Source organism: Myotis daubentonii, chromosome 9, assembly GCF_963259705.1.
Source record: "Myotis daubentonii chromosome 9, mMyoDau2.1, whole genome shotgun sequence".
NCBI classification, from domain to species: Eukaryota; Metazoa; Chordata; class Mammalia; order Chiroptera; family Vespertilionidae; genus Myotis; species Myotis daubentonii.
In genome coordinates, this window is record NC_081848.1 from 39,867,787 (window position 1) to 39,886,088 (window position 18,302).

Consider the following 18,302-nt stretch of genomic DNA (forward strand, 5'->3'; position numbering starts at 1 on the left):
ACAACTTCCAGACCAGCTATCACTGCATTGGGGCTTTCACCATCAAGCCATGCAAACTTCATTCAACCTTCATTCCATCACTAGAGATGAAGGGATCTCAGGGAGAAAGTTTTTTAAGTCTGCTGTCATCAGCTTAGGTTTCCCCATTCTCCTCTCTGCCAGTGTACTCAAAGGAGGTGTATAAACCTTTCCCCAGCACTGTCATTCGAGAATCCACTTATGGGACTATCTCCTGTACTTTTTCTCTAGAATTGTTCCACCTCTGAAACCAATAACCAAGGATCCACATTCTAAACAAAATTTTCTTTTATTCCGGATTTCTTACTCCTTTACCCTCACCAAACCTGCTCTTCAACTTCAGTGAAATCTGCAGTTGAAATTTACAGTCTCAGTTCCAGGTCTGTTGTCCTCCCTGGCTTTACTTTACTTTCTACTCTGAACCCTATTATTTAATTCAAACTCAGTCTCATCAGCACTTTCAAATTCATTCAACCACCTCTATTCTTCCACATAGACCCTAAAACAGTCCTCAACCTTGGATCAGTTTCTCTCCTACATCCCTTCCCATGTTGATATATCTATTAGTTAACTATTATTATATAATAAATTATTCCAAACCATAGTGCCTTAAAAGAACAATGAAATGTTTCATACAGTTTTTGCAGTTTCTGTTGGAATCAAGAGTGGCGTGGTTGGGTGATCCTGGCTTGGGATCTTTAAGAGGTTGCTGTCACAATATAAGTGGGGACTGCAGTCTAAAGGCTGGCTGGGGCTGGAGGGTCAGCTTCCAAGGTAGCTAGCTCACTCACATGGTTGGCAAGTTAGTGAGGCAAGAGATCTGTTTCTGACTATGTGGATCTCCCTGTAAGGCGGCCTGAGCATCTTCACTACTACCGGGTAGCTGACTTCCTTCAAAGTGAGTGATCTGAGAGAGCATATAGAAGCTACACTGTTGCAGGGTGCATGTGTGTGTGTGTGTGTACACAAAATCAGGTTTTATATTTGTGTGTATAAAAAAGTAAATCTAGCCCTAGCCGGTTTGGCTCACTGGATAGAACGTCGGCCTGGAGACTGAAGGGTCCCAGGTTCGATTCCGGTCAAGGGCATGTACCTTGGTTGCGGGCATATCCCCAGTCAGGGGATGTGCAGGAGGCAGCTGATCGATGTTTCTCTCTCATCGATGTTTCTAACTCTCTATCCCTCTTTCTTCCTCTCTGTAAAAAATCAATAAAATATATTTTTTTAAAAAAAGTAAATCTAAAAGGCATCCAAATTGGAAAAGAAGAAGTAAAACTGTCCTTATTCGCAGATGACATGTTATTGTACGTAAAAAATCCTAAAGACTCCATCAAAAAACAGACTAGATAAATGAATTCGGCAATGTAGCAGGATACAAAATTAACACCAAGAAATCTATGGCATTTCTATACACCAATAGTGAACTTACAGAAAAAAAGACTAAAAAAGCGATCCCATTTACCATCACACCAAAAAAATTAAGATACCTAGGAATAAACTTAACTAAAGAGGTAAAAGACCTCTACTTAGAAAACTACAGGACATTGAAAAAAGAGTTAGAGGAAGACATAAACAGATGGAAGAACATACCATGTTCATGGTTTGGTAGAATCAACACCATTAAAATGTTCATACTACCCAAAGCAATCTATAAATTCAATGCACTTCCCATTAAAATACCAACAGCATATTTCACAGACTTAGAACAAACTCTCCAAAAATTCATTCTGGAATAAAAAAAAAGACCCCGAATAGCTGCAGCGATCCTGAGAAAGAAGAACAAAGTAGGTGGGATCTCAATACCAGATAACAAGCGGTTTTACAAAGCCACTGTTCTCAAAACTGCCTGGTACTGGCACAAGAACAGACATATAGATCAATGGAATAGAATAGAGAACCCAGAAATTGACCCGAACCAATATGCTCAATTAATATCTGACAAAGGAGGCAAGAACATACAATGGAGTCAATACAGTCTCTTCAATAAATGGTGTTAGGAAAATTGGACAGATACATGCAAAAAAATGAAACTAGACCACCAACTTACACCATACACAAAAATAAAGTCAAATGGATAAAGGACTTAAATGTAAGATGGGAAACTATAAAAATACTAAAGGAATCCAAAGGCAACAAAATCTCAGACACATGCCGAAGCAATTTCTTCACTGATACTGCTCCTAGGGCAGTGATGGTGAACCTTTTGAGCTCGGCGTGTCAGCATTTTGAAAAACCCTAACTTAACTCTGGTGCCATGTCACATATAGAAATTTTTTGATATTTGCAACCATAGTAAAACAAAGATTTATATTTTTGATATTTATTTTATATATTTAAATGTCATTTAACAAAGAAAAATCAACCAAAAAAATGAGTTCGCGTATCACCTCTGACACACATGTCATAGGTTCGCCATCACTGTCCTAGGGCATTGGAAACTAAAGAGAAAATAAACAAATGGGACTACATCAAAAAAAAAAAAAAGCTTCTGTACATCTAAAGAAACCATCAACAGAACAACAAGAAAGCCCATTGCATGGGAGAATATATTTGCCAATGTTATCACCAATAAGGGTTTAATCTCCAACATATATAGAGAACTCATACAACTTAACAAAAGGAAGATAAACAATCCAATCAAAAAATGGGCAAAGGCCCTAAATAGACACTTTTCAAAAGAAGACATTCAGAAAGCCAAGAAACATATGAAAACATGCTTAAAGTCACTAATCATCCGAGAGATACAAATCAAAACAACAATGAGGTTTCATCTGACACCTGTCAGAATGGCTATCATCAACAAATCAACAAATGACAAGTGCTGGTGAGAATGCGAAGAAAAGGGAACACTCATGCACTGCTGGTGGGAATGCAGACTGGTGCAGCCACTATGGAAGACAGTATGGAGTTTCCTCAAAAAAAAGTGGAACTCCCATGTGATCCAGTGATCCCACTTCTAGGAATATATCCCAAGAAACCAGAAACACCAATCAGAAAGGATATATGCATCCCTATGTTCATAGCAGCACAATTTACCATAGCGAAGATCTGAAAACAGCCTAAGTGCCCATCAGCAGGTGAATGGATTAGAAAACTGTGGTACATCTACACCAGCCGTGGGCAAACTACGGCCCGCGGGCTGGATGCGGGCTGGATCCGGCCCGTTTGAAATGAATAAAACTAAAAAAAAAAAGACTGTACCCTTTTATGAAATGATGTTTACTTTGAATTTATATTAGTTCACACAAACACTCCATCCATGCTTTTGTTCCGGCCCTTCGGTCCAGTTTAAGAACCCATTGTGGCCCTTGAGTCAAAAAGTTTGCCCTCCCCTGATCTACACAATGGAATACTATGCTGCTGTAAAAAAGAAGGAATTCTTACCATTCGCAACAGCATGGATGGAACTGGAGAGCATTATGCTATATGAAATAAGCCAGTCTATGAAAGAAAAATACCACATGATCTCACTCATTTATGGATAATAAAGACCATTATAAACTTATGAACAAAAATAGATACAGAGGCAGAGCAGCATCAAACAGACTGTCAAACTACAGCGGGAAGGCCGGGGAGGGTTTGGGGGCAGGAGGGGGAAGGTAAGAGATCAACCGAAGGACTTATATGCATGCATATGAGCATAACCAATGGACACAAGACACTGGAGGGTAGGGGAGGCCAGGGGAATGTCAAGGGCGGGAAAAAAAAGGAGATATATGTAATACTCTTTGTAATACTTTAATCAATAAAACAAAATATCCTATCTAATAAAAGACAAAAAGGGTAATTAACCGTACCTCCACTACACTTCCCATTGGCTAATCAGGGCGATATGCAAATTAACTGCCAACAAAGATGGCGGCCAGCAGCCATGCAACTGAAGCGAGCAGGAGGTTTGTTTGCTCCAGTGATGGAGCAAGTCAAGGTTCCCCACTTGCCGGGGCTTGGCTCTGAGCTCCGGAAGCAACAATGTTTCAATTATAGAAGCCAAACAAACCACAGATAACTGCTTTCAGCCCACGGTGGCCACAGAGCTGGGAGCACCAGTGATGGCAACAATGTTTCAATTATAGAAGTAAATAAATCCCAGAATAAAAAAGAAAAAAAGGAGAGGCTGGGAGCTTCAGTCGCCCGCCAGCCTGAAAATGGCCCTCAGCCCCTCACCCAGACTGGCTAGGCACCCCAGTGGGGAACCCCACCCTGAAGGGGGTGTGACCAATTGCAAACAGCCACCAGCCCCTCACCCAGGCTGGCCAGGCACCCAAGCGGGACCCCCACCCTGATCTGGAACACCCTTCAAGGCAAACCAGCCGGCCCCCACCTGTGCACCAGGCCTCTATTCTATATAGTAAAAGGGTAATATGCAAACTGACCCTAACAGCAGACAGACTGGGAATGACTGGTCACTATGACACACACTGACCACCAGGGGGCAGATGCTCAATGCAGGAGCTGCCCTCTGGTGGTCAGGGCGCTCTCATATGGGAGGAACTCTGCTCAGCCACAAGCCAGGCTGATGGCTGCTAGTACAGCGGTGGTGGTGGTGGGAGCCTCTCCTGCCTCCTCAGCAGCACTAAGGATGTCCAACTGCAGCTTAGGTCTGCTCCCCACTGGCAAGTGGACATCCCCCAAGGGCTGCCGGGCTGCCAGAGGGATGTCTGATTTCCATCTTAGGCCCAATCTCCCGGGGAGCAGGCCTAAGCCAGCAAGTGGTCATCCCCTGAGGGGTCCCAGACTGCAAGAGGGCACAGGCTGGGCTGAGGGGGACACCCCCCCCCCCGAGTGCACAAATTTTTGTGCACCGGGCCTCTAGTATATATATAAAAAAGTAAATCTAGAACAACTTGATGGAAATAAATTGAAGTAATATTAGGTAGCATTTATTGAAGTCCAATTATAAAAAGAACATCTCGTGTATTACTATCTCATTTAAATTTCACAACATTCCCAATGACATAGTAATTATTGTTTTATTTTACAATGAAAACAAGGTCTACAGAGAAGAAGAATTTTTCCAAAGTCAAAAATCACCAGAAGCCTCCTTCCAAGAACACACAGATATTACGGAGTTCTGGTTATCTGGTTGCATAATAAACCTTTACTGTGGCTTAAACAATTTATTTTGCTCATGAATCTCCATGTTGGTAGGGCTTAGTGGGGACAGCTCATTTCTACTCCTCCAGGCATCAGCCAGGGCAGCTTGAAGGCTCAGATCAGGAATCATGTGAGGGCTCATTAATTCCTGTGACCAGCAGTCAATGCTGGCCAATTCTTGGAATCTTTGCTGAGATTATCAGTGGGAACATCTGTATGTGACAGCTCCATGTGGCCTGGGCTTCGTTACAACATGTAGCCACATTCCACGGACAAGTGACTAGAGAGAAAGAGACAAGAGAAAACTATATTATTTTTATGATCAAGCTATAGGAGTCATCGCATTATTTCTGCCATACTCTTGATTAGAAGAGTTAGGCCCATCCGGGTTCAAGGGAAAGGAGAATAGATCCCATTTCTTGATGGAAGAGTGGTAGAGAGACCAGAAATATTGTGGCCATTTTTTAAAAACATTATCTGCCACAGTCAATCCTGTCTACAACAATGTTCCTCTCACATGCAAAACACACTCATTCCTTCCCTGAAAATCCCCCAAAGTCTCTTATGACAATGGGCTTGGGTTGCTAAGAGGCTAAGAGGTTGCAGTCATACTATGAGATTCCATTTATATAAAGTTCAAAAGCAGTCAAAAATTATAGCAATAACCCTGGTGGGTATGGCTCTATTGGACCGTCGTCCGCTGCACTGAAAAGTTGTCAGTTTGATTCTCGGTCAGGGCACATACCTAAGTTGCAGGTTCGATCCCCGGTGGAGGCATGTATGGAAGGCTGCTGATGAATGTTTCTCTCATACATTGATCCCGATCCTTCTCCCTCTCCCTCTCTCTCTCCTTCTCCCTGTCCCTCCCTCTCCCCCTCCCCTCCCTCTCCCCCTCTTCCTCAAGTCAGTGAAACATATCTTCAGGTAAGGATTTTAAAAAACTATTTAGGATGCCCTGACCGGTTTGGCTCAGTAGATAGAGTGTCGGCCTGTGGACTGAAGGGTCCCAGGTTCGATTCCGGTCAAGGGCATGTACCTTGGTTGCAGTCACATCCCCAGTTGGGGGTGTGCAGGAGGCAGCTGATCGATGTTTCTCTCTCATCGATGTTTCTAACTCTCTATCCCTTTCCCTTCCTCTCTGTGAAAAATCAATAAAATATATTTTTTAAAAAAACAAAACTATTTAGGATAGAAACCTGAATAGTAAATACCTTTAAGGGAGCAACTATTTGGATGGAGCATGTAGGTACTTACTAGGTGCTTGAAATGTTCTACATTGTGTAGTGATTATATAAATAGATGTGTATATGTAAAAGTTTATCAATCTGTACATATAAGATTGTGTCCTTTATGTAAGTTATACCTCAGTAAAAAGGCACTAGCTATAGTGGTGAATACAGGTAGTACACGTGTCAAAACCCATAGAATGTACAACATCAAGAGAACCCTAATGTAAATTATAGACTTTGGGTGATAATGTTGTCATGTAGGTTCATCAGCTGTAACAAATGTACTGCTGTGGTGTGGGATGTTGGTAGTGGGGTGGGGACTTTCCACTCATTTGCTGTGAACCTAAAACTGCTCTAAAAAAATAAAGTGTATTTTTTAAAGGGATTAAAACAAAACCTATCTGTACTAGTTAGGGGTGTGTGTGAGAGAGAGAGATGGCGGGGCGGGGGGGAGGGGGGAGGGAAAGAGAAAGAAAGAGAGAGAAATTATAGATGAATGAATAAGTTTAAGGAACATAGAAAAAATTTTGTTCAGTTTACTTAAAAGTGAGTCCTGTGGTGGTCTGGCTTCAGGCATTACTGAATCCAGGGTTTAAACAGGGCCAGTCTTAGTATCTCTCCATCCCTCAACTCTGTCTTCTCCTGTATTGGCTTCATTCTCAGGTTCCATGTGTTGGCTCCTAGCAGTTCTAGGCTTGTATCATCCTCCCTACTCATAGCCTCAGCAGAAAAGAGCACTTGCCATCTCTTCCAACAGTCTTTTTTTAAAAAACAAACAAACATGTTTTTATTGATTTCAGAGAGAGGAAGGGACAGGGAGAGAAAGATAGAAACATCAATGATGAGAGAGAATCATTGATCAGCTGCTTTCTGCACACCCCCTACTGAGGATCAAGCCCGCAACCTGGGCATGTGTCTCACCAAGGAATCAAATCATAACCTCCTGGTTCATGGGTCAACGTTCAACCGCTGAGCCAGACCAGCTGGGCTCTCCCAACATTCTTATCAAAAGCCTTCTTAGGGGAAGAAGGGAGTCTTAATATATGGTGACAGGAGAAGATTTGACTTTGAGTGGTGGGCCCATGGTGCAATACACAGATCTTGTAAGATAGAAACTCACACCTGAAACCTTTATGTTCATGTTGATCAAAGTCACCCCAATAAATTCAATATTTTTAAAGTCTTCTTGCTCTGTTGCTGTTGGTTCCCTCTGAGTCACATACCCATGCCTGAACTGTGGGCAGAGAAACATAATGCCCTGATTTGCCAGACCTGACCACATGTTGGTCTCTGGGAATGGGGGAAAGGGTGTGGGTAAAGTCAATTATTTCCAAAGCATATGGAGTGGGTGTGAGGGTGGGCTTGGTTTCCACTAGGAAAATTAGTATACAGTTTATCAGAGGAAGGTGAAATAACGCTGCACAGGAAAATCACAGATGCTTACTAAAATAAACCATGGCACTATGTGATGAGTCATGAAAAATGTTCATACCCCTTGATACAGGATTCCCACTTGTGGGAATAATCTGAAATATGGGGAAAATATTTATAGAGATTTTAATTTCAGTACTATCAAGAAATTGCAACCTAATTATCTTATAATAGAAGAGTATTACATATCCTACTCATGACATAGTCATTTAAATAAATAGTTACAAATAATTAACATCAAGGATGCATATGATACCTGGAAAAAAAGCATATACATGTAAATATTAAAAAAATGGAAGAAAACATGCCAAAACAATAACATATTACAGTGATAGAACTACGAATGATTCTTTTTCCTTTATTCTTTTACAAGTTTTCTTTTAGTTATTCATATTATTATGATGATTTTATAAAATGCCTTGGTCTCTTATTAAGAATACTACATTCTCCTAAGTATGGAGTAGAGCCAAATAAAGAAACTGCTGTATCCCTTGACTAATGATTCTGGTTAAGACAATAGAACCTCAGATAAATAGTTTAACCTCCCATTTTACAGAAGAGGTATCTGAGATCCAGAAAGGTGAAATAATTTGTACAAAGGCACACAGGAACCAGAGGGCAGTTCTGATTTTTAAGCTAACATTGCCTACACTGATTTAAACATCAATTAAGGTTTGGATTTTTGTGAGACTGATTTATTTGAAAACATTTCCTCAAGTTCAAGTTGATATCAAGCCTTCCATTACCAATTCAGATTAAATCAGCTATTACTGCTTTTGTTGGGAAAGTGATTATTTTTAAAAGAATATTAAAAGCTAATAACATGACCCTTTAAGTTCTTCCTTTTCACATCCTTGCACATCTTTCTTTGTAAGTAACAGTGAATAAATGCAGAAGAAGCTCAAACCTTGGCTACATTAAATGGACCAGAGTAAAGTTACTTTACTTCTTTGGGGTATCAACCTCTTCATTCATTCAGTGAATGAGTGTCAGACCACATACCAGGCCCTGAAGATAGGAAGATGAATAAAATACAACCATTATCCTCCTGGAACCCATAGTTAGTGGAGAAGTTAGACACATGCAGGTAACTCTATATACCATAGGAGAACCTGGTAACAGAATGTTCATAAAGGTGTTTAAGAAGTGCTCTGGGGTCAGGGAGGAAGGGTTATTTCCATCACAGAAGGCTTCACAGCAGAGGTAGTATTTGGGATGAGTCTCATAGGGTGACCAGGATTTGACCAGGCAGAAAAGTGAGGAGAGGATGGGGTATCATGGCAGAGGAAATAGAAAAAGCAAAAGGGTGGAAGCATAAAAGAATGCATAGAATGGCAACCCCAAGAAGCAAAATGAGGGATGTTGGACTCTTAGTGGTTCTCAATTGGGAGTACTTGTCAGAATAACTTGGGGAGGTCTATCAAATTTCAAAAAATGGTGATGTACACCCATAGCTAAAAACTATAGATGGCCACTGATATCTTGATTTGTGATTGCCAGAGTAACTCACAAGAGAGCACCGACTTAATAGCATGTTATTGCCATTTAATCCATGTTGGAACCCAAGTGGCAAAATACTGTCTGTGCTCTAGAAGGTGATTTGACACTGATTAATGATTCAATCATTAAAAAGCCAAAGGGAATTGCAGATGAAAATAGAAATACATAATCTCACACATTGTACTTTCCCTAAATTCATTTTTTATTTTTATTTTTTTTATGGTTCACCCAAGTGCTAAGCCACCTCAGGTGAAGAGCTGATGATAACCAGTAATTATCCAAGGTGAGATCCAAGATATTTCATAAAGATGGAAATAATAACCCTGTCGGAAATGGAAATCAACTATCATGGGGGAAGGGGCTATAAATTCAAACATAATATCCAGCTTGTCTTCACCTCAGAGGGTTTCCAGCTGTTTATGACGTTCTGCTGTGATTTGCCAGAGACAAAATGCATTTTTAAAACTGCTCCAGCCATCTGAACCAAAGGCTGGAGCCATATTATCTTTCAAGACGTGTTGAGCACATGTAAAGTCTGCAGAGAAATGTTAGAAGGTGTCCACTTGCGTGTCAGTTCCAATGACGATCTTTTCCTTGCAACCCTAGGGTTGATTATTATTTTTCAAGTGAGCTAGTGGAAGGTCATGTTAGGTCTCTCTTGGGTTGAAAGGACACTTGTTGAGATGCTATGGTCTTTCAACTTATCACATCAAGGCCAAGCCTTGCTAAAGGCAGAGGCTATAAAAGAATACACACTTATGGAGAGCCCAGGGAATTTATGTGTTGAGAAATGGCTGTGGGGAGGAAATGGAGCAAACAACACTTGTGTAAGTATGCACTCAAACACACCACACACTCATACCCACACAACACCCTGAGCTGAAGTGTACAAAATAATCGGTGACACCAATTACCTGAGCAGACTCTAACTAGATTGGAGATTCCTTGAGAACAAGGACTAAAGTTTTCAAGCTCAGAATCCTCTGCACTGTTGAGTGAATTACTGAATGGCATGTTGAAGCCAAGAAGACAGTGGTGTAGGCCAGTGGTCGGCAAACCGTGGCTCACGAGCCACATGCGGCTCTTTGGCCCCTTGAGTGTGGCTCTTCCACAAAATACCACGTGCGGGTGTGCACGTACAGTGCGATTGAAACTTCGTGGCCCATGTGCAGAAGCTGGTTTTCAGCCTGGGTGAGTCTATTTTGAAGAAGTGGCGTTAGAAGAAGTGGGGGGTGTCGGACTGTCAGGCGACAGGAGATGTGGCACAGGCGGGCCGAGTGATATGCAGCGCAAGGGAGGCGAGTTGAATGAGCGTGGGTGACAAAAGTACCTACTCAAAGCATAAAGTTACCTGTATTTTTCCAACCAGCTGCAAATCCTACAGGTATTTTTGTCATCAACTTAAGAATTGTAATTATTTTGTGTTGGTGGCTTTATTATTATAAAATGAGGACATTTTTAGCAAGGGCCAGCTTAGGAGTACCCTAATTAAGTTAATACAATGTACTTACCTATATAGTTTAAGTTTAAAAAATTTAGCTCTCAAAAGAAATTTCAATCGTTGTACAGTTGATATTTGGCTCTGTTGACTAATGAGTTTGCCGACCACTGGTGTAGGCGCATGGCATAGTCTTCCGACAGTCACCCCAGACTGCCTACGATGCCCCAGATCAGCCTTGTACCTTCACACCTGGCCTGGGGCTGTTCTCCTCCCGGAATACTTTACCCCATCCCTTCCACTCCCTTGTCTTTTGAAGCCTGTCAAAATCCTTCTCATTTTTTTATAGTCCATCGCAACTGTTTTTTTGAAAATAATCCTCCAAGCACAGATGGGATCAGGACATGTTCTTGGAAGTCAGAGAGATCTGGGTTTGAATCCCAATTCTACCACTTTCAAGTTCTTGAACAAGTTACCTCACTTCTTTGTGCTTCAGTTTCCTCCAAATGGGTTTTGGGGGTAATGTATGTACAGCACCCACCTCAGTGGCTGGCATAGGATAGATGATCAGCAAGTAATTATTAGCTCTCTCCCCTGATTAACCTTCCTCTGTTAAACCCAGCTTGGTGCTTAATAAATGTTAGCCTGTTCTGCCTAAATATTATTTAACACTTCTCTTAGACTTCTTTTCCCCACCTCACCACTTTCTTGCTGCCTCTGTTCCATGGTGCTTTGTTTATGCCTCTTTTCCAGCACTTATTATTGGCTGACTTGTGCTATAACTCATTGTTTACCACCCTTTTTTAGCTGAAAATGCTTCAAGGTAATGTCTCTAGCAACTAGCATAGGAACTACTTTAGGACAGACATTCCATAAATGGTTGTCTAATTGAAACAATTTAATCCAGCCTTCCAGGAGGCAAAGTGAACATGCCACATGTCTTCTCCCAAGAAGTGCTGAATGGTAATAAGGAGGAAATTCCCTGGCAATTAAGTGGTTCAGAGTTGATTGCTGTCTGTCCAGCCCCAGTGAGCAGAGCCTCCACTTCCAGATGTCTTTGTTTCTCCCTCTTCCAACCCAGCCCAGCCAGAGGCACATTCCCACAAGGGTAACCCAATATGTCTTTCCCCCCCCCCCAGATCTGATTAGAATGTGAAATACTTCCTTTGGAGAAAATGCACAAGAGAGAGGCTTTTCTCTGTTTTTGCAAGGGATGGAAGGTGAGGGAGAGATAGGAACATTGAAGCCAGAGGAAAATCTATCATACCCCCAGGAGATGAAGACTACATGTAGCCAGCACAACGGTCCTTGAGTCCGTAGGCTGATGCTCTATCCACTAAGCCAAACCAGCTAGGGCAACGGTCCTGAGTCAAAACTTCAGACTCTGAGCCATAAAGGACTCCATACCCTTGTATTGATCCTAGGAAAAGAATTAAACAGAAGCAAAAACAAAAAAGCACCTCTTCCCTGGAAACTATTCTTTGCAATGATATCTTTACCAATGAAGAACTGGAAGCAATGTAAAAATTTAATGAAATTCAACAAATATTTACTAAACTAAATGTGCAGAGGCACTAGAGTTATGGTGAAGCTTACTTTTAACTTTAGTTGGTTCTATTCACTCAGTTATTTTCCTTTTTGGGAAAAGCACAGCATTTCATTCAGTGTTCAACTAAGGAGGCAGAACTACTGTGAGTTATGGGATAAGGGATTTTCTATAAGAATTAGGACTTACACAGTTGTAGGAGGAGCTGGGACAGTACAGCTCTGAAAGTGGAGGGGTAGGGATCAGTGGAGTGACCAACCAATCAATCACAGAAGAAGCCAATCACACTAGCTTCTATGAAGGGGAGGCTGGGGGAGACTATGGGAGAAGTCTGTGGGTCCACAGCCAAATGTCTGGTGGAGCTACTATTGGCCAGGAGAGTCAGCAGTTTGGAAGAGCTGGATGTGGAATGCAGGAGAGTGAAGACAAGCTGGAATCTACTGGCACCTCCATGTCTGTTGTTGCTGTAACTAATCCCATAGTCTTCAGAGAGCAATGGCTGCCGATTCACTCCTGCTTCTCAAATCTCAAGCAACTATCATTTTTCACCAACTTTAATCTACGTCCATACAGTTGCAGCTTAACCAAGCTGACACACATAAATTCCCTCCATCACCATAAAGTCATTTCTGTCTTCTCCCAATTTTCTAGAATGGAAAAAGAGTAGTCTGAGAGGCCTGTGTTCTCATCCTGGTTCTTCTCCTCCCTAGCTCTATGACCTCAAGTAAATTACCATCTCTGGGCTTTAATAGATCAGAAGCCCTACCTCTGTGCTATCATAGCCCCTTGGGCTTCTCTCTGTTGTAGCATTTATTTAATTTTCTTGTCATTATATGTTCATTTCCTTCACCGAAGCACAGAAATCATATCTGATTCCTCTCTATAGTTAATGGTGCCTAACAATGTCTGGCGCAGACTAGATGCCCAATATATGTTTGTTGAAATAATAAATCCTTGAAATGGCAAAGAGAAACTCATCCCACTATCAAGCTTATAGTGGAGCCCAGTACTAAGACATTAAGGCAGTGAGACTTATCTCTGTCCCTATCACATCTCAGCACCCCATAAAAATAGGCTCCAGACACCCTTAACTCATCTGTAGCTTCTATCTTACATCATTCCTCTTTCCAACCTGTTTTAATCATCCTGCTTCTTGACTCCTGGCCTTGTCTTGTGTCAAGCCTCTTGGACATATTACTTGAAATGTTTAAGCCTCTGGCTTTCTATCTTGTTTGAATTTTCATTGTTCCCTATGATGAAACTATTTTTACTTTGTGTATTTATTATTCTCCTACTCTAGGTTCTCAGGCTAGTGCACAACAGACAAGAAAGCCAGAAATTTCAGGGGGGTGTGGTAGGAGGTCTGGTTGAATTATGTTCAGGGTACTATGGGAGCATAGAAAGAATGAAGAGCACCTAATCTTACAAAGAAAAAGGTAGCTTTCAGAAGAAAGTATAATTTGATCTGAATCTTGAGAAATTGCTTAAAAGATTCCCAAGCAGAGAAAGGAGGGTGTGCCTTGCAGACAGAGACCAACAGAGGTGTGGAGACAGAAGATTAGTGTCTGGGGCACTGCGTGTGGGTTGGTGTGGTGGGAACAGCATGGAAGCACAGTTGGGAAATGGAAGGAAATGAGCAAAAGTCAGGTCAGAAATGGCTTGAGTTCCAAGCTACGGAGCTTAGACTAGACCCTGTTCTTTGGTCAACATTTTAAAATTGGGAGATTTCACATAAAATTCTGGATCTCCTGCTTCTGTTGAAAGATCGGAAGATCTAGCCACACTAGGCTCTCTTTCCCACATGAGCTAAGTATTGTTTATTCCTTCCAGATGCCATATGTGTTTTATAACTTGCTCATCTCCACCACACCCTTTTGTCATCACACTTGCATTCTTGTTTTTCTTTAAGGAGAGAAATATTTCTAAGTACCTGTGTCTCTGTGGAAACTGGGGAAATGGAGGTTAGACCACAAGAACCAGGCATTCAAAAAAAATGGGGAATAGCATATTTCTTTGTGAAAGTGAAGAAACCAGTGTATTTGTTGGAGAACTTCAAATTTCTCTTAAACCCATCCCCTTCCCTTATTTATGTTACCTGCAGGATTTGCTTTATAGAGTGATGACTTCATGGGGTGACCTTTTCATAAAACGTAATGGCAATGTACACAGACCATCAAGAAGGAATGTGCCAGGAATGCTAGTCTTAAAGAAGGTGTGGGAAAGAAACATGTACATGTCTGGCCAGAGTTTGTCAGAGTGGAGCCAACACTGATTCTCAGAGCCTCCCATAGGTGATGAATCAGGTAGAAAGAAATAAAGAGGACTCATAAAAGGGCTCATCCATGGCTCAGAGGCAGCTAATGGCCTGAATGCTCTGTAGCCAATGACAATGCAGAGGAAATGCAGTGCAATCCCCACTTCTAGATCCAGGGCCAGAAGACTGAGCTCCCAGAAATGATGCCACACTGGCCCGTCTTCTCAATAAGAGTGTTACTGGATCCTTCAGGAGGGTCAATCCTCAATCCTCAATCCTCACATCCTGGGACTCCACTACACTTCCAAGTATCTAAGACCTCCAGTCCTCCCAGAGCCTGGAAGTCCTGCTCTGAGCTCCTTGCAGCTGGCTGAGAGAAGCTGCCTTGGGTTCCTTCGGGGCTTTCTGTCTTTAGTGATGATTCTCTGCACTCAGCTTTGGCAGTCTTACCTCCTCTCCATGTGTAGCAAATCCCAGTCCACTGGTCTGTCAGCACCTCGGCAGTGTGCGCCATGACATGTGTGAGCCGTGAGCCGGCAGGAATCTTGAGAGTGAGGTGTGAGTTTCTTCCAGGGCCACTGATGCTGCTTTTCTGCAGTACTCCAGATACTTGGGCTCTGCTGATTGGACAGCAGTGCCTTCACCAGGTGGTCAGGGAGGAGGGATGCCTTAAGACTTCAAATTCATCTCCCTACTCTCCATCTTTTCCAGCTTCAATTGTGCTTGTATCTGCTGAATTAACATATAGTAAAGCAAACTGCTAATTGTGTTATGTTTCTGATCAAAAGTCTCATTGGCTCATTTCCTACCAAATCCAAACCAAGTCATCTGCCCTGATATGTTGGACCTTTCAGAGGACAACCCCAAATGCCTTTTCTAGGTTTATCTTCCACTATAAACACCAAATACTTCAACCGGAAGGACACTTGCCATTCTCTGCAGACATGGAGTTTTCTTGTCTTGGTAATTCTCTTCCTTCTCCCTGTCCATTCTCGCCTGTTGAAAGCCTGCTCATCCTACAAATCACATCTCAAGGCTACCTTCAATATTTCTAAGTGGCTCCAGTCACATGTCCCTCATCTTAGGTTCCTGCCACAAATTGTATTTTCCTTGTTAAACCCTGGGCATAGTCTCCTCATTATTTTAATTATGTGGTCCCATGCCTTAGACTTCTCACTAGACTGAGCTTAGACAATAGGGGTCATTATGTTCATCTGTACCACCATGTCCTGGGCACGGCCTACTAAAAACAAGATTCTCAGAAATATTTGAGTTGGTCATGTTCCTCGTTACTGCCATATTTTTTGGTAGATTCAGAAGAAGAGCCTTCCTGGTAACTCTCGTGTAATCCTAGACTCTTCAGCAAAGGGATGGCTCTTAGCCTTCATTTTGTCCAATCCTGCATTTGATGATGGGAATCTCTCTTCCTAACACCTCTAGCAGGGGACGATGCCAAGTAATTTCCTACTGGGGCAGTTGGAAAAGTGCGACTAAATACCTGGGACAAGACAGGAATTCCATGTACAAAAGCACCAGAGTTAGTTCAGTTGTGTTTCATTGGACCAGGTTGTCCCTTTCAACAGATGTTCCCAAGCCCCAGTAGCAGGAAAGGCCCAGTCTGCTGGTATGGTGTATCAAGGCCAAGTCAACTTATGTGTCTAGCTTCCTCCCACTGGCAATCATTCTGCCCTGCCTCCTCCTCATCCTAACAGGGGCCATAAAATCTTAAGTACCAAACATCATGGACTCAAGTTTCTGGGAATTTCATTCCGGAAATCGGGAAGCAGTAAAATATGGAAGAAATAGCATGGTCTTTGGAGCCAGCCAGATGAGGTTCAGTTTTCATTGTCTTAGTATGAAGTGGTTGAGTACACTGGCTCTGGACTTAGGCAGAACTAGGTTGAAATACTATTCTGCCATTTCCAATCTCTGTGACTTGGACGAATTACCTAGCTTTCATTTTCTAATAGATAAAATAGAGATAATAACATCATCCTCATTAATTTCTGGTGACAATTAAATGAGAAAGTACATGTGTATCAGTTAGAATGTCTGCAGCTACAAGTAACAAATGAAAACTCAAAATGGATGAAACAATAAGGGAAAATTTATCTCACATAACAAAGAAGTCCAGAAATAGGGATGGTTCCCACAGTTCCAGGCATCACATCCAGACACTACAGTGTGCAGCAGCAGCAGAGGGTCATCTCTTAATTTGTGGTGTTTTTTAAGAGTGAGAAAATCTTTCCCAGGTGTTCTTGCAGAACACACAATCGCTCCTCTCAAAGCCTTTGCATATGCTAGTCATCACTGAAACCCCTCCCATATCTTTGGCCAGAGCTGGGTCACAAACCCGCCTTTAATCCAATCACTTACAAAAAGGAATAGGGTCACCGTGATTCCTTGGCTAGTCATACTGGAGATAGAGTCCTTTTTCCTGAGGGATGGATAACTGAACAAAATTAGGATTCTGTGAGCAGAAAAGGGGTGCGATGCTTGTTGGGTAGACAACGAACAGTGTCTGTTATTACATGGAATATGGTACATTGTAAGCATTAAAGATATGTTAGCTATTGTTTTTCACTCTTACCCACTTTGTAAACTGCTGGAGCACCGATTTCTTCATCTGTAAAATGGGAATAGGATTATCTGATTTGTTGGATGGTTATAAAATTAAATGAGGTGACACATGTAAAGTCTTCGGTGCTTAGTAAATGATAGCTATTTACTATAGTTGTATATAACTATTGCCAGAGTACAATAGTTCTCTAGCAAGTGTTCCTGGAGTTGACTTCAGCCTGAAAGGCTCAAAAGCATGAGCCCTAGAAACATTTCATACTTCATGTTCTATAGTTGTCATTGTGTGCATTATTTTCCATGCCCTAATCCTTCAAGAATAGTTGTGCATGCCCATTAGTTCTCCCTTTGTGTCAGGAGACCCAGTAAGACAATGATTCCTTCTAGGGGGCCACTGTCCTGGTGCTCTTGTCAGAAGAGGGCATCACAGGCAATCTCACCTCCCCTACTGAAGGATTAGATTGCCTAAGATCAACAATTCACCCGCCACCAAGAGTAGATCTCATTTCCTGGCCTTTGAGTCCTCAGCTTAGGATGGGAACTTAACCATCTTGTGTCTCCTTTGTTCCTCCACAGCATCTAGGACTATAGCTGTGTCAGTTCCAGGTTCCCATCCCAGCTCTACCACTTACACTGATGGATCTTGCAGCAGCATGACCTTAAACAAAGCTCTTATCTCTCTTTGAATATAATTTTCCTCACCTGTAAAATAGAGATGATAATATGATATCATTATAGGGTTATGGTAAAGATTAAATGAGATGGTAGCTATACATAATGCTTGTCAAATTGAGTGAGTCTTAATAAACAGTGTCTGAGTTCTTGTAAGCACTCAATAACTATTTGTGATTTGTTATAGAAAGTAAATCCATGCACATACATACTTGAAGCACTTGAGGACAGTGATAATTAACATAGGTCCTTACACTTTTACAATTAAGTTTTCCCTGGAGAAATAATATAAATTAGCCTTATCCCAATTTTTACATGATACTACAGCTCAGATAATAAGACCTTGGTTAGAATTACAGTGCAAGTTAGTGGCAGAGCAGAAATTTGAACCCATGTACCTGTGATGCCAAAGCCCCATACTCTTCCACTGACCCATTTTTCTCTTTTAATCTACTCACTTAGCCTCCTCTCTGAAGGCAGAGATCCTCACTGCCTACACCTTCCACATCCCTGCATTGTGGTCTTGCTATTCTCTGAGTTCCT

General features: G+C 41.8%; 1 protein-coding gene across 1 annotated transcript in view; it reads right to left on the reverse strand.

Moving 5' to 3' along the window:
- Positions 1-4,960: 4,960 nt before the first annotated feature.
- The window catches only part of GVQW3 (GVQW motif containing 3), a 51,547-nt gene continuing 38,205 nt past the window's right edge, over positions 4,961-18,302 (reverse strand). Inside the window, exon 2 of the mRNA XM_059708398.1 lies at positions 4,961-5,392. The gene's annotated coding sequence lies outside the window, so the exon portion shown is untranslated. The remainder of the gene's footprint in view (positions 5,393-18,302) is intronic.